This window comes from Olea europaea, unplaced genomic scaffold, assembly GCF_002742605.1.
Source record: "Olea europaea var. sylvestris unplaced genomic scaffold, O_europaea_v1 scaffold2890, whole genome shotgun sequence".
NCBI classification, from domain to species: Eukaryota; Viridiplantae; Streptophyta; class Magnoliopsida; order Lamiales; family Oleaceae; genus Olea; species Olea europaea.
The window spans coordinates 52382-68419 of NW_019247451.1; the positions used below are offsets into that span (position 1 = coordinate 52382).

At 36.3% G+C, this 16038-nt stretch overlaps 1 long non-coding RNA gene across 1 annotated transcript; it reads left to right on the plus strand.

The window, feature by feature from the left end:
• Window positions 1-212: 212 nt before the first annotated feature.
• Window positions 213-2934, plus strand: LOC111384292. The gene is made up of 2 exons (XR_002700872.1): window positions 213-894; window positions 1010-2934. It is a non-coding gene; the product is annotated as an uncharacterized LOC111384292 (long non-coding RNA).
• The last annotated feature ends 13104 nt before the right edge of the window (window positions 2935-16038 follow it).

The window sequence follows — 16038 nt, forward strand, 5'->3', positions numbered from 1 at the left end:
TAAATGAATATTGCCAATGCCACTTTTTGCAACGTTCATTGAACATTACGATAAGTTTTACTTTTTGCAACATTCTAATGAACATTACAATAAGTTCAATTTTAGCAACAATCACGTAAACGTTGCAAAAGGCCCTTTTTTTTAGCAACGTTAATGTGAACATTGGGAGAAGTTCTATTTTAGCAACATCTATTTGAACCTTACTAAAAGTAAAGCTTAAATTACCCAACCCAAACAAAAAGAAAAACTCGTCAAAATGATATTTAGCCCTAATGTTTCCTTCTTGGCTCGTCTCTGCCTCTCACTCTTCTCCCATCACTTCCTCTTTTATGTCGTCGTCTTTTGCCTAAGTATTCTGTAACGCCGACCTCTTCTCCGGCGGCTCCACTGGTTTATTTATCTCCGATTACGTTTTCCTATGAGGGCAGAGTGGGCAGTTTTGATTGTCCCCATCCATGGTTGTTCGAAAAGGTTGTTGAGGTTTGCAGAGCTTTTAAGTTGAGTTCATATCGGGGGCTATTTTCTACAAGGATCTATCTCGTGTCACAGTGAGTTCTACTCAACTTCTTCATTACCAGACTCGAAGGTACTATCGGATTTCTTTTTGTAAAAGCGGACTTTATATATTGATTTCAGACTCGATTTGATTGATCAGAACGATTTAATTTTGCACAACGTCGATCTAAAATTCGTCCAGCCTTTTTAGAATTTATTTTTCAAGCCAGAATTGTTCTTTCTTGATAGAAATCTTCCTTAAGCAGTTTGATTTTTATTAGTATTTTTTTTTTCATGGTTTTTACCCTTCCCGGCCCTCAAGTGTAATCGGTAAAATATACCCGGACCAAAATCCAGTGGGGGCAACTTCTCTCATTAAACCCCATTTGGGGGGGGGGGGTAGTAAAGCTCTGTTGTGGAATGAGTACCCAATTTCCAATCCAGAGAGTCAGACACGGAGGTGGATAATTGGTTTGATAGATGCTCCAAGTCAATATCACGTTCTAGATAAGAGGGTGAAGTTCCGTTGTGGAATGAATACCCAATTTCCAATCCAGAGAGTCAGACACGGAGGTGGATAATTGGTTTGATAGATGCTCCAAGTCAATATCACGTTCTAGATAAGATTATTCATTTCTCAATAACGGAATTGTGTCGGTTCCCATTGCAAGGTATGCGACTTGAATCTTAAATCCCACATCGAAAGTATTGGCTCTGTGTGTATGATTTATATAGATTTGGTTAAACTTTTCTTGTTGGACTGATTAATTGCCCCTAATGATCCTTAATAATTAATTGAGTAATTTTTCCCCCTTATTGATATTTGACAATTGAGTTGGGTTATTCACTTAATTAGGTTTGGTTTAATGTAAATCTATTTTCCACTCAATTAGGTCCGATTAATTTCTCTAAACAAAACCTTGAATTTTCCTTTTGACTAACGTAGTAGTTCTTTCCTATTGGATTGATTAATGGCCTTCGCAATAATTTATTTTGAGGTTAGTTGAAATTTATGCTGTGACCGCCTTTGTTGCCAAAATTGTATTCTAAATTGATTCAAAATCTTGGTGTTGAGTGTCCAACCTAACATGTATATTCATTTGTTCTTGTATCTATTTTTGGAAGCATTTTTATAAGTTCTAATTTTGTAGGCTTTTAAAGCATTTGAAAATCAGGGTCCATAGGTATTTGAGACCTCAGTTATCAATCGATATCACTAAAATACTCTGATGGGAAGAAAGAAGCCAAGCACCTATGAGAATGACAATGTTACCACAACTCAGGGCGGCCACGGTGGAGGAAAGTTGAATGTAAAGGCTTGGAAAACTTTGTGGAGATTCTTTATCAGGAGACGAAGGTTGCTAAACAGCTAATTGGGGATTGCAGGGAGAGAAACAGATTTTATCTTTTTGTGAATTCCAGGTCAATTGCTAAGAGCATTGAAGACATTACCAAAGAGATTACCCATGCAGTGAGTTGCATTCCTTTGGCTTCTATAGATATTTCACTAGGGACCAGAGAAGATATTGACCAGCTAGTTGATAACATGAGAAATGATAAATTTAGGGCTGCCATTGCGGAAGAAAAGATTTTGGGAAAAATAGAATCAGGAACACAGGAAAGGAATGTTGATCGCTCCTATGCCTATAATTTGCTTGTCTCTATTGCAAAGGCTGTTGGAGTTCCAACTGATTGAGCATCATTGAAAAAGGAGCTTGAAGAATTTAAGAGCGAAATAGAAAACTTACATTTGAGGAAAGACAAGGCTGAAGCCATACAGATGGATCAAATTATTGCTTTGCTAGAAAGGGCAGAAGTAGCATCGTCTCTGGAGGATAGAGAAAAGAAGTATTAAATGAAGAGAACATCTTTAGGTAATCAGCCTTTAGAACCTCTCCAGTCCTTCTACTACCCAATAACTAAAGAGGTAATGGTTGATCCTGTGGAAACTCCTTCAGGACATACATATTTGAGGAGTGCCATAGCGAAGTGGTTGGAAAAGCAAGATGGTCGCTAATGTCCCATGACCTTGACTCCACTAGAAACTTCAATGCTGAGGCCTAACAAAACGCTAAGGCAATCTATTGAAGAATGGAATGACAGAAACACCATGATCATTCTCGCTTGCTTGAAATCTAGACTATCATCTGGAGAAGATGAGAAAGTGCTTCAATGCTTAGAACAGCTGCAAGATCTATGTGGTCCTTCCCTTGTACTAATTTGAATTTTATGGAGTATATTCCTTGACTTGGAGCGCTAGCTGTGGTTGATTCTAGGAAATCTTTTTCCAGTTACCGAAAATTTATATGCTACTAATCAACTTATTAGACTCAATAAATTTATTACTCATTTATAGCTGTGGTTGTATTTATAGGCTAACTTATTTTCTTTGATACAAGTACTTTGGTTTTTTTAAGTGTGTAAGAGAAGGATTTGTGATGACAAATTTATTACTCGTTTTTATTCGATAAATAAATTTAACAATTGTGAAATGATTTTTATATATGTAAAATAATATATAAAGATATAACAATGTATGAGTAATTTTTTTTTTTTTTTTTTTAAAGATAGATAGGAAACGGCAACACGTGTTGAACGTTGCTAAAAGATCAACGGCAACGCGCGTGAACATTGCTAAAAAATAATAGCAACGCCCAGTGAATGTTGCTAAAAGCACAATGGCAAAGCCCAATGAATGTTGCTAAAAATCAACAACAACGTGCATTGAATGTTGCAAAAACTTAAGGTAGTGTTTTTGAAAGCCTTTTGCAATGGTCATTGAACGTTGTCGTATCCTTCAGTTCTACGGCAATATCGATGCCCACAACGCATGCTCGAATACTGCAAAAGGCTTTTGGCAGCGTTTTTTGACCGTTGCAAAAGATTTTTTTTGGTGTAGTGAAAGATTGAGAAATTTAATTGCAATTAAAATGTACAGTTTCAAATGAAAAATTGTGGTGACAATATAATCGTTCTAGAATCCAACCTATATATATAGGTTTTTAAGTGTTCTAGAAAATCTTGCCACAAAAAAAACCCCCCAAAATATACTTCATTTACATTTCAATTAATCATATCTGCATTATAGTGCTCTGTTTCATCTTCATCTCCTTGTTTCTCTTCAAGTACATTACATGGTCCATCTAGTCCTCTTTAAACTCGAACAAGCATAGACAACTAAACCTAAAATACTTCATAAGCAATCAAAAAGATTTTCTACGGAAATCTTTCAACAAGTACAAATGCAGTTATAAGATTGCAAATAGCATTTTAGTTCTAGTAGCAATAGAGGCACTAAACATATATGAATGAATTATGATCAACTACACATTTTTCATGAAGATTTCTTATTTTTCTTCAAAAATATTTAATCAAATTCATACAAATCCAAAGTAACAATAGTATCGTTCCCTAATTTAGTAACATGTCTAATGACTTTATCTTCGTTTCTTCAAAAATAATTAAATTGTTGAGGACATTAAAAATCAAATAATCAATTGTTTCATAATTGATCCAGAAAATATAATAAAAGTAAAATTATATCATAAACAACTACTGAAACCTACCAAAAGCTTGACCATTTCTACCCAAGTGTGTCGTACATTGGATAACTTCCTTATCCTTCCATAGGATTTTTCACAAATTGATAATAAGACAGCCATCAACTTTGACTTCATATCACCCAACCTATTCTATATTATTTTGGATAATATTTTTTGGTTTCCACATGTGATTAGTTTAGTGGATTACTATATTTAATCTCATAACAAATTTTAATTAAAAATTGGATAATATTGCCGTCTGCCGATGGTTTTGTTGTGACATTATTTATTTCTGCTGTGTCATTTTTATTAGGTTCTAAGTCCTCAACGAGAATTCTACCAATTTAACTATTGAAAAATCATTTTCCTATGAAAATTACCACTATACTCTTTAGTTTTAATTAGTTCAAATAAATAGAAAAAGAAAAGATAAACGGAATATCACCGTCTTCCCTACAACCCATATCGCCAACCTATTCATGATTATGCATAATAATCTATTATTTCCCACATCGGTTAGTCGGTGGATTATAGTGAGTATTAATTTCAATCCCATAACAGCTTTTCATAAAAATAAAATAAAATTGATCGGTTATTGCTTATCGTGGTTTTGTTGTGTAAAGAAATTATACTATTTATGAAAACCTAATGTAAAACAAATTGTTGAATGAATTGAAGAAAAATTGAATCAAAATGGGCAATTTACAAAAATATCCTTAAAATTTGATGTCTTTACAAAAATCGTATGAAAAATATTTTTGAAGTAAAAAATATTGTATATAAAAAATATTGTATAAAATTAAGTGTCACTTTTTATATTAAAAGATGAAATTCTGTCGAAAAGTGACACTTAACTTTGTTGTGTTACTTTTTTATTAAAAATAACAAAGAATGACACTTTTATTAAAAAGTGTGTTTGTTACACAAAAAAGTGACAGGAATTTCAAGAATGTGACAAATACTAAAAAAAGTGACGAGACAATAATTTAGAAAAGTTACGTAAATTAAAAAAAAATGAGACATTCAAATAGTGACATAAATTTCAAACAAGTGACAGAAAATAAAAATAGTAACAAACACTAAAAATAGACAAAATTCAAAAAGTACAAAAAAAGAAAAAAGTGACGAACTCAAAAAAGTGACAGATATTAAAAAAGTGACAGAAAATAAAAAAGTGGCAAACACTAAAATTTGAAAACCTAATTTAAAACAAATTGTTGAATGAATTGAAGAAAAATTGAATCAAAATGGACAATTTACAAAAATATCCTTAAAATTTGATGTCTTTACAAAAATCGTATGAAAAATATTTTTGAAGTAAAAAATATTGTATAAAATTAAGTGTCACTTTTTATATTAAAAGATGAAATTCTGTCGAAAAGTGACACTTAACTTTGTTGTGTTACTTTTTTAATAAAAATAACAAAGAATGACACTTTTATTAAAAAGTGTGTTTGTTACACAAAAAAGTGACAGGAATTTCAAGAATGTGACAAATACTTAAAAAAGTGACGAGACAATAATTTAGAAAAGTTACGTAAATTAAAAAAAAATGAGACATTCAAATAGTGACATAAATTTCAAACAAGTGATAGAAAATAAAAATAGTAACAAACACTAAAAATAGACAAAATTCAAAAAGTACAAAAAAAAAAAAAAAGTGACAAACACAAAATTCAAAAAGTACAAAAAAAGAAAAAAGTGACGAACTCAAAAAAGTGACAGATATTAAAAAAGTGACAGAAAATAAAAAAGTGGCAAACACTAAAAAAAAAGTGACGAAAAATAAACAAGTGACACACTAAAAAGGTTATTGAAATTCGAAATGGTGACAAAACACTAAAAGAGTAAGAAATTAGACATCTCTATTGATGATTACACAAATTAAATTCATTTCAAGGCAAAAACTCAATCGAATGAGCTTCACAATATGCAATCAACTCATAAAAAGTAACTTTACAAGCTCTTTTCATAATGAGATACCTGAAATCGAAATTTTGTGGACCCCATTCGATATTTTTGCGATACTTCAATGAAATCAAAAAGCATTCCAATATTATTGTAGGAAAAATAGCCTGTATAACTTGTTTAATAAGTATGGAGAATAAACTAAGCATTGCTCTTAAATATAACTAGCATTTAATGAGTATGACATTACTATCAATAACACCATTGAATCATCTAAGGTTTATGGATAAATAGTAGGGAGTTTAATGCATGTTCAGGTATTGACACGTCCGGATATAGCATTGATTGTAGAAATACTAGGCAGATATTTAAGTAATTTTGGGATTGATCATTGGAAGGTAGCAAAATGGGTTATATGGTATTTATAAAGAACAAAAGGTTACATGCTCACTTACATGAAATCAAACAGTTGGAGATCACTGGTTATTTTGATTTTGTCGAATGCCAAGACAGTAGGAGACCCACATCGAACTATGTCTTCTTGCATACTAGAGGAGCTATATCCTAGAAGAGTGCTAAACAGGCACTCATAGCTTCTTCAATCATGACAATCAAGTTTGTAGCATGTTATGAGGTATGCAATCAAGGAATGTGGCTATGAAATTTTATTATTAGGTTGCAAAGTTAGGATGGCATTGAAGGACCACTTAAGTTATTTCGTGACAATAAGTCAACAATCTTGTATTCAAATAACAACAGGAGTTCAAGAAAGTCTAAATTTATAGACATTAAATTCCTAGTTGTTAAAGAAAGAGTTCAGAGTGGTCAAGTTGCTATAGATCATATTAGGACAAAACTCTATGATAGCAGGTCCATTTACTAAAAGACTACAACCCAAGGTCTTCCACATGCACTGATAAGTGTATTTTATACACTTATTTATGCCATTAAAATTGAATATTTGTTAAAGAATTTGATAGAATATGACTTAATCCTATTTATATATTGTGTGTAGGTTACAATCAATGGAAGATACGAGAATAAAGAAAATAAGCACGAAAAACGACTCAATTACATCAAGGCAAAGTTTGGGAACTAGAATGTAATAATCCAAAAGTTGAATTGGATCAAAGAATGATGAGTTGAGAACACCAAGAGTCAATCGGAGTTGAAGAGAAGCTAATGGGACAAGAAATTTTGGAAAAGGACCAAAACACCCACTTCAAAAAGTTTAGGGACCAAATTGCAAATTGGCCCTTAAAATAGTTGAACTGTCCGTACGCATAGGCTTACAGGTCGTGCGTATGCACGATTGGAAAATTTTACTTCCGAAACTAAATTGATGATACTATACGTATGCACCAAAATGTACTATGTGTACGCATGGTTCAATTCCGACAAAAAAATTCTGTTTCCTTATTTTGTTTTGGAAAGTCTTCGTTTACAATTCTTTGCATGATATTTATACCAAAAGTCGACAAAAACACGAGGAACCTAATTTTTATTATATTGGAAGCCGACAAAGAGGAAAAGGAGAGCGGGATATATATTGAAGAAGAAGGCTTCATCACTTGAATCCGGAATTGAAGGCATAAAGTGGCGGATTTCAGATTCTTTTCATACTTTAATGATTCGGGTGATGTCGTTCCTTTATTTTTCCTATTTTTCATATATTAATATGCTAGGCTAGACATCTTTGTATTGGATGGATGAAAAAACTGTTTGACTCTTAGTTTTTAATTCAAGACCTTATGTTTTTATTTTAATTCTTGCGTTGTGGTTTCTTTAATATGCATATCTATATTATTTTAATATTTGCGCACCATTAGGACAATAAGTTGCTTATTCGTAGTATTGAAAAACTCACGGTAGATATAACACTATTATTGGAACGCATGGACAATGAATGTTAGGAATAATATTTGTGACGTGTGCAATCATGTGTGATAATCCTATACATCAATGCGTGTTTGCCATATGAATTTGGACTAGGAATAGGATCGTTTCGTGGTAATCATATGTTTATTGTATCTTGGGAAAGAATAATAAATATATGTGGAATTATCGATCGTCACAATTGCATGAGTTGAAATAATTGTCATAGGTCGAGAATTAGAACTAAGAGTTGATCAGTGGCATCGGAAATCCAATACATTCACTCATCTAAACTCTAAAACAAATTCTCATAAATTTTGCAAATTTTTAGTTATAGAATTTAATTAGCTATTCAAACAAACGTCAACTTTTATTTAATTTCACGAATTTAATTATATTGAATACACTGGAATTAGACCTTATTCCCTGTGGGATGACAATTCTTTCATCACAATTATTACTTGTACAACGAACCCGTACGCTTGCGGAATTTTAACGAACAAGTTTTTGGCGCCGTTGTCGGGAAATAATGGTGTTAATTTTAGTTATTAGATATTTTAAATTCATTTATTTTTATTTCATTTTTAGCAGTTGTTTTTAGGCTACCATTACACCGCTTAGTTCTCTTGTGTCTTGACATTTCTTAAGCGACATTAGTTTATGCAAAATCCCGAGGAACTAGATCTCTTCCCAATCGATCACGAAATAGAAAGAACATTTAGAAATCGTAGACGAGATCAACGTCAAGAAAGTAGAATGGCCGATAACAAAAATCAACCACAACATCAAGTCCAGCTTCACGAGCAAATATCGCAGCCAAATCAACCGAGAGCTATCCAGAACGAAGCCCCTGTCTTAGTTGGAGATTACGTCAATCCAATCCCTGCACCAGTGCAACCAGCTGTAGTATATCCTCCCTTTGAACAACCTAATTTTCACCTTAGACCAGATGTCATCAATTTGTTTCAAAATTACCAAGACATCAAGTTCTTTGAAAAAGCTACAGAGAATCCTCATGAACATATTTCGGCGTTTCTTATGCTATGTGAGGTAATCAGTCACGAAGGAATATCAACAGATGCATTTTGAATAAGATTATTCCCTTATACCTTGAAGGACACTGTAAGGGAATGGTTTCTTTGCTTACCACCTGGGAGCATTCAATCTTGGAATGGTATGGTTCAAAAATTCACGATGAAATTTTTTCCACCTTCTCGAGTTTATCAAGTCAAGAATGAAGTCCATACTTTCAAACAGAAAGAGCTCAAAAGCTATCCAAAGGCATGTGAAAGATTCAAGAATTTTTTCAGGAAATGCCCCAGCCTTGACATCCCTAAAAAATCTCAGCAATATCTATTCTATTAGGTCTAAAGCAAGAATTTAGAAATATGATAGATGCTTCTGCAGGAGGATCAGTGATGAAACTTGATGTGGATGAGGCATATGACTTGTATGAAAGAATAGCTAAGAATCAATCGATGTGGCCTACCGATAGGGAAACTCCAAGGAAGACAGCAGGACTGCATAATGTAGATGCAGTAACAGCGCTGGCTGCACAAATGGAAGTTCTTACAATGAAAATGGATAATCTATCTCAATCAATTAATATGATACATCAATCTCCACCGGTCTGTGATTGATTATAATACTACGCACTGCCCTCTGGCGTCTATACATGTTAACCAGTTTGAAGAAGTGAACTATGCGCAGAACTTTCAGAGACAGTAAAATAGCCCCTTCTCCAACACATTTAATCCGAGTTGGAGAAATCATCCAAACTTTTCGTGGTCTAGCAATCAGGGACAAGGACAAAGAGGTAACAATCAGAATAAACCCCCGGGGTTCAACAGCAAGGAAAGAAACCGTCTTTAGAAGATTTGCTGGCTCAGTACATTACTAAAACTGAGACCAACTTTCAAAATCAACAGGCCTCAATCAAGAATTTGGAACAACAAGTGGGACAGATTGCGGCCGCATTATCATGTAGAGCTCTAGAGACGTTACCTAGCAACACCGAGACAAACCATAAGGAGCAGGTCAAAGCCATAACTACACGAGCGGAAACCAACTACCAGAAATACATGTAAAGCGGCCAGCAACTATCACAGAAAAGACAACTACGATGGGTAAAGAGCAAGTTGATGAATTAGACAAAACAACAGCTCAAATCGAGTCATCGGGCAGTCCATGAGTTAAGAGAAGCACTCCTATCAAAGCATATGTGCCTCCAATCCCATTTCCACAGAGACTGCAAAAACACAAGCTAGATAAACAGTTTCAGAAATTTTTGGATGTATTTAAGAAGCTACACATTAACATACCGTTCACTGAAGCCTATCTCAAATGCCCAGATACACTAAGTTTATGAAAGACATCTTATTAAACAAGAGGAAGCTAGAAGACAATGAAACGGTCATGTTTACTGAGAAGTGCAGCGCAATTCTCCAACACAAATTACCACCGAAACTAAAAGACCCAGAGAGTTTTACTATTCCTTGTAATATTGGTAATTTGTATATAGATAAGGCATTATGTGATTTAGGAGCTAGCATCAATTTAATGCCCTTATCTCTTTTCAAGAAACTAGGGTTAGGGGAAGCAAAAGTGACTACAATTTCACTGTAGTTAGCTGATAGGTCAATCAAGCACCCGCGAGGTATTTGTGAAGATATTTGGTCAAGGTCGATAAGTTTATCTTCCTAGTGGACTTCATTATTCTGGATATGGAAGAAGATCGGGACGTCCCCCTCATATTGGGTCACCCACTTTTGGCTACAGGAAGGGCTCTTATAGATGTGCAAAAGGGTCAGTTAATATTGAGGTTAGATGAAGAGGAACTGACAATCAACGTGTTTAGAGCCTTCAAATTTCAGAATGAACCAGATTCTTGCATGCAGATTGACATAATAAGGGAAGCAATGTCAGAGGCATTTAAACTTGATCACCCTCAAGATCCCCTTGAGGCTTGCTTGGTGTATTCTCAGGAATTGCCATCGAAAAAAGAGGAAGCAGAAGAGTGTGCACGTTATTTGGCAACCACACCACCACTTTTCAAGCAGCCATGTTTGGAGCTCAACAAAAGACCTACAAAACCTCTACCATCTATACAGCAAGCTCCAACTCTTGAACTTAAACAGTTGCCCATTCATCTGCGCTATGCATATCTGGGGAAAAAAAAATTCGCTCCCAATAATTATCTTGAACAATCTTACTGAATCATAGGAAGATCAGCTTCTAAGAGTACTTCGGGAGCACAAGACAACATTAGGATGGACGATGTCAGACATAAAAGGAATCAGCCATTCGCTTTGCATGCACAAGATACTGATGAAAGATGATTACAAAGCTTCAGTTGAGCATCAACGCAGATTAAACCCGAATATGCAGGAAGTGGTCTGAAAAGAAGTATTAAAGCTTTTGGATGCAGGGATAATCTATCCCATATTAGATAGCCATTGGGTCAGTCCAGTACAAGTAGTGCCGAAAAAAGGTGGAATCACGGTGGTTCCAAATGAAAATAATGAGCTCATCCCGACACGGATAGTCATTGGTTGGAGAGTCTGCATTGATTATCGTAAACTTAACAACGCCACTAGGAAAGATCACTTTCCCCTCCCTTTCATTGACCAAATGTTGGAGAGACTCGCTGGACATGTATACTACTGTTTCTTAGATGGTTATTCAGGGTACAACCAGATTCCTATAGCACCTGATGATCAAGAGAAGACAACCTTTACATGCCCTTATGGCACTTTTGCTTATAGGAGGATGCCCTTCGGCCTTTGCAATGCTCCAGCCACCTTTCAGCGCTGTATGATGTCGATTTTCTCAGACATGGTGGGACATATTATTGAGGTGTTTATGGATGATTTCTTAGTGTTTGAAAAATCATTTAAGGAGTGCCTTGAACACTTGGGAAAAGTGCTGCAAAGATGTGAAGACACAAACCTTGTATTAAATTAGGAAAATTGCCATTTCATGGCTCAGGAAGGGATTGTGTTAGGGCATTTGATTTCAGCACGGGGTACTAAGGTTGATAGAGCTAAGATACAAGTCATCGAAAAACTACCACTGTCGGTAACAGTTAAGGGAGTTAGAAGTTTCTTGGGTCACGCTGGGTTTTACTGTCGTTTCATCAAAGATTTTTCTAAAATCTCGAAGCCATTATGCAATCTACTGAAAAAAGGGGCCCCATTTAACTTTTCTGAGGAGTGCTTGACAGCTTTCAACATCTTAAAAGAAAAATTGGTTTCTGCTCCAGTATTGGCTTCCCTAGATTGGAATTATCCGTTCAAACTTATGTGTGATGCCAGTGATCACGCAGTGGGGACGGTGTTCGGTCAACGAAAGGAGAAGAATTCCCATGTTATACACTATGCCAGTAAGACTTTGGATGAGGCTCAAATGAATTATGCGACTACAGAGAAAGAGCTTTTGGCAGTAGTGTTCGCCGTTGACAAATTTAGATCATACTTGATTGGGTCAAAAGTGATTGTCTATACTGATCATTCAGCCTTAAAATATCTACTAAGTAAGAAGGATGTGAAGCCGAGGCTTATTCGATGGATACTCCTATTGCAAGAGTTTGATTTGGAGATCAGAGATAAAAAGGGGAGTGAGAATGTTGTGGCAGATCACCTTTCTCGCCTCGAATCACATGACTTAAACCCTACAATGGAGATCAATGAAGTTTTTCCTAATGAAATGCTTTTTTAGATTATCACTACACCATGGTACGCTGATTATGTCAATTATTTGGCCCACTCGATCACCCCACCAGACTACTTGAGTCACCAAAAGAAGAAATTCTTCAGTGACCTAAAACACTACTTTTGGGATGATCCAATTCTTTATAAAAGGGGTCCAGATCAAATCACACGCCATTGTGTGCCAGAGGTAGAGCAGCATCAAGTGTTAGAGTCATGTCACTCTGCACCGTATGGGGGCCACTTCGCAGCAACCAAGACAGCAGCAAAGGTACTACAATCAGGTTTCTATTGGCCTACGTTGTTCAAGGACGCACATTATATGGTGAAACATTGTGACAAGTGTCAAAGGACTGGGAATATCTCAAGAAAGAACGAGATGCCTTTAAACAACATTTTGGAAGTTGAAATTTTCGATGTTTGGGGGCATTGACTTAATGGGACCATTCCCTCCCTCCTATGATCAACAATACATACTAGTGGCAGTGGACTACGTGTCTAAGTGGGTTGAAGCTGTAGCTTTTCCAACTAACGATGGGCGAGTGGTAACTTAGTTCATGAAGAAGAACATTTTCACTCGATACGGCACTCCCAGGGCAATCATTAGTGATGGTGGAAAGCATTTCTGTAATCAATTATTTGCATTGCTGTTGGAAAAATATGGAGTAAAACACCGTGTCTCGACTCCATACCATCCTCAGACTAGCGGGCAAGTGGAAATCTCCAACAGGGAGTTAAAGAAGATTCTCGAAGCTACAGTCAATGCTTCCCGCAAGGATTGGGCTAAGAAACTAGAGGATGCCCTTTGCACTTATAGAACAGTGTTTAAGACTCCAATTGGTATGTCTCCATATCGACTAATGTTTGGAAAGGCCTGTCATCTGCCCGTTGAGTTAGAGCATAAGGCATATTGGGCAACTCATTTGCTCAATTTCAATATAAGGGCGGCAGGAGAAAAGAGGGTTCTACAACTCCATGAGCTAGAGGAATTTCGTTTGGATTCATACGAGAATGCAAAGATTTACAAGGAGAAAACCAAGAGATGACATGACAGAAATATAAGACAGAAGGATTTTGAAGTAGGCTAACAAGTATTGATGTTCAATTGACGTCTCAAACTCTTTCCTGGAAAGCTAAAGTCTAGGTGGTCAGGTCCTTTCACAGTAGTAGCCGTGTTTCCACATGGTGTTGTAGAAGTAGTATCTCAGGATGAACAGAGAAGGTTTAAAGTGAATGGACAATGGTTGAAAGCCTATTGGGGAGGTGACTACTCAAATGAGAAGACGATCATACCTCTTAATAGTGTAGAGTAGCCTGAGCAATAAAGTTGAGCTATAGACTATAAAAATAGCGCTTATTGGGAGTTAATCTAATTCTCTTCCCTTTTATTTATTCCACTTTGTTGCATTAGATTAGTTTTTTTTTTAATTATATGTTTTCTTATTGCTTGCGAGTGTTAGATAGATTAGGTGTCATCCATTCATTGCTTGGTTGTTGAGTTAATGCACAGGTCACACAATTTCATGTTTGTTTTACACAAGTTTAGGGGAGTCAATCATTCCAGACATGCAATTAATTGGAGGGCATCACGAAAGCTAGATAAAAAAAATGAGATGTTACAGTCATTGAGGCTAAAACGTGTAATTTTGGGTACACAAATGACTTACTTATAATCTATTGATTCCCGCATCAATTGCACCTTTTTCGATCATAGCGGTAAAGATATTAGTTTGGGAGTGGAACACGAGTGGTCGGGTTCGGTTGAAACCAAAACGAACCTTTCAAGATTGGCGTTAAACTTCTCTGTCCTAATCGTTTTGCATACTTCTAAATTGTATTATGTAAAGAATCCAGTCGGGGTGGGTATGAAGATTCAGTTATATATAAAATAATAGAAAAATGGGGGTTAACCATGCGTATGCACCGGCCTACAGTCCGTGCGTACGCACGGTTGGCAGATTGGCCACATGAGGCCAATTTTCTTGGGCTGTGCAGACGCACTGTCCAAGCCATGCGTACGCACAACCCAGCGGGATGAGGGTTTAAAAACCCTCACCCACGCACACTACTCACATACACACGAGCACACCTCTACTTCCCCACAACCGGCGCATCCCCCTCCCCCTTCCCCAAATTTCTTCATCTCCTCACTTGGGCATTACACGTTGGTCACATTGGAGTAGCTTGTGCATCAACATCATCCACTCAAACATCCCCAATTGCCAAGAACTCGAGGGTAATATACTTCACTTTAATAGACTCGTGGGTTGCAATTTTCTTTTTCCAATTTTCGTACATTTTGATGAATGTTTTGATTATTGTGGAGGTCAGGCTTAGGTAGATGGTGGATTTTGTTTAATTTGATGTTAACATTGGTAGATTCATAACAAAATAGGCATTTGGACATTCTTGCTACAACATTGCCCACAATGTGTTTGTTTAATTGTCCCAAAGATTCATTGGTCTATATTTTAGCTTGAATTTTTGCACAACACTTGGGCTTTCCTCAATTTAACGACACATTATGCTTGCTTGCATTCATTCTATTGTATAACTTGAAATTGAAGGGAAACTACACATTGCACTTACCACCCCTTCCACCGCCCTTCCGTGTTCCTCCCTACACATAGCACTACACTTTGTTTGGTATTCATGGTATTCTCTTGATAACAAATACCCCGTTCATCTAGCTCATTTGCTTATGTTGTGCCTTTTGTAGGAATGCCTTCCAAACGCACACGCGATGCTCCATCCATTTCAGAGGGAAAATGCAAAGCCTCTTCTTCTTCCAACCTGGGTCGTTCTCAAGTTGATGAATGTGGCGTGCGAAGATTCCTAAGCCCCGAGCATAAGCATCGATTTGAGCAAGTAGTCACCAAATGGACTGTTTTACCCGAGCGGGAAGTGGTTTTGGACGATTTCCCGAGGTTTGAAATTGAGACTTTAATCCATCGTGTGGGCTGGGAAAAGGTGATAGCTAAACCATTTGCTATTTATCCTACACTTGTTCAAGAGTTCTACACAAATTTCAACTTCTCCATCAACGAGCCTGGGACCGATCACCAGCACCGAACCTGGGTGAGCGATAAATGGTTTATGTTTTCACCTGAGGTCATTGATGAATAGCTTGAATTGAATCGAGAAGGAATCATCCCAATACCACCAGAGCAGAATTGGCCAGAGCTAGTACAGGTGTTGTTTGGAAGAGCAGATACCTGGCCGCTCCATCGATCGGATTTCTTATACAGTTATTTAACTGAGTCCCTCATGGTTCTGATGATATTTGTTTGCCACAATGTTGATCCATCCAAGCATCGTTACAAGTTCGATCACACTAAAGCTACTTTGCTCTACCATCTAGCTAGAGGACTCAACTTTGACTTGGGCACTCACATCTATAATCTGATTTGTGCTCGCGTTGCTGAAGTAGACCCACGACACACACTCATATTTCCAACCCTTATCTGTGGAATATGTAGGGCTTACGGAGTGTAGCTCCTACTAGCTGAGTA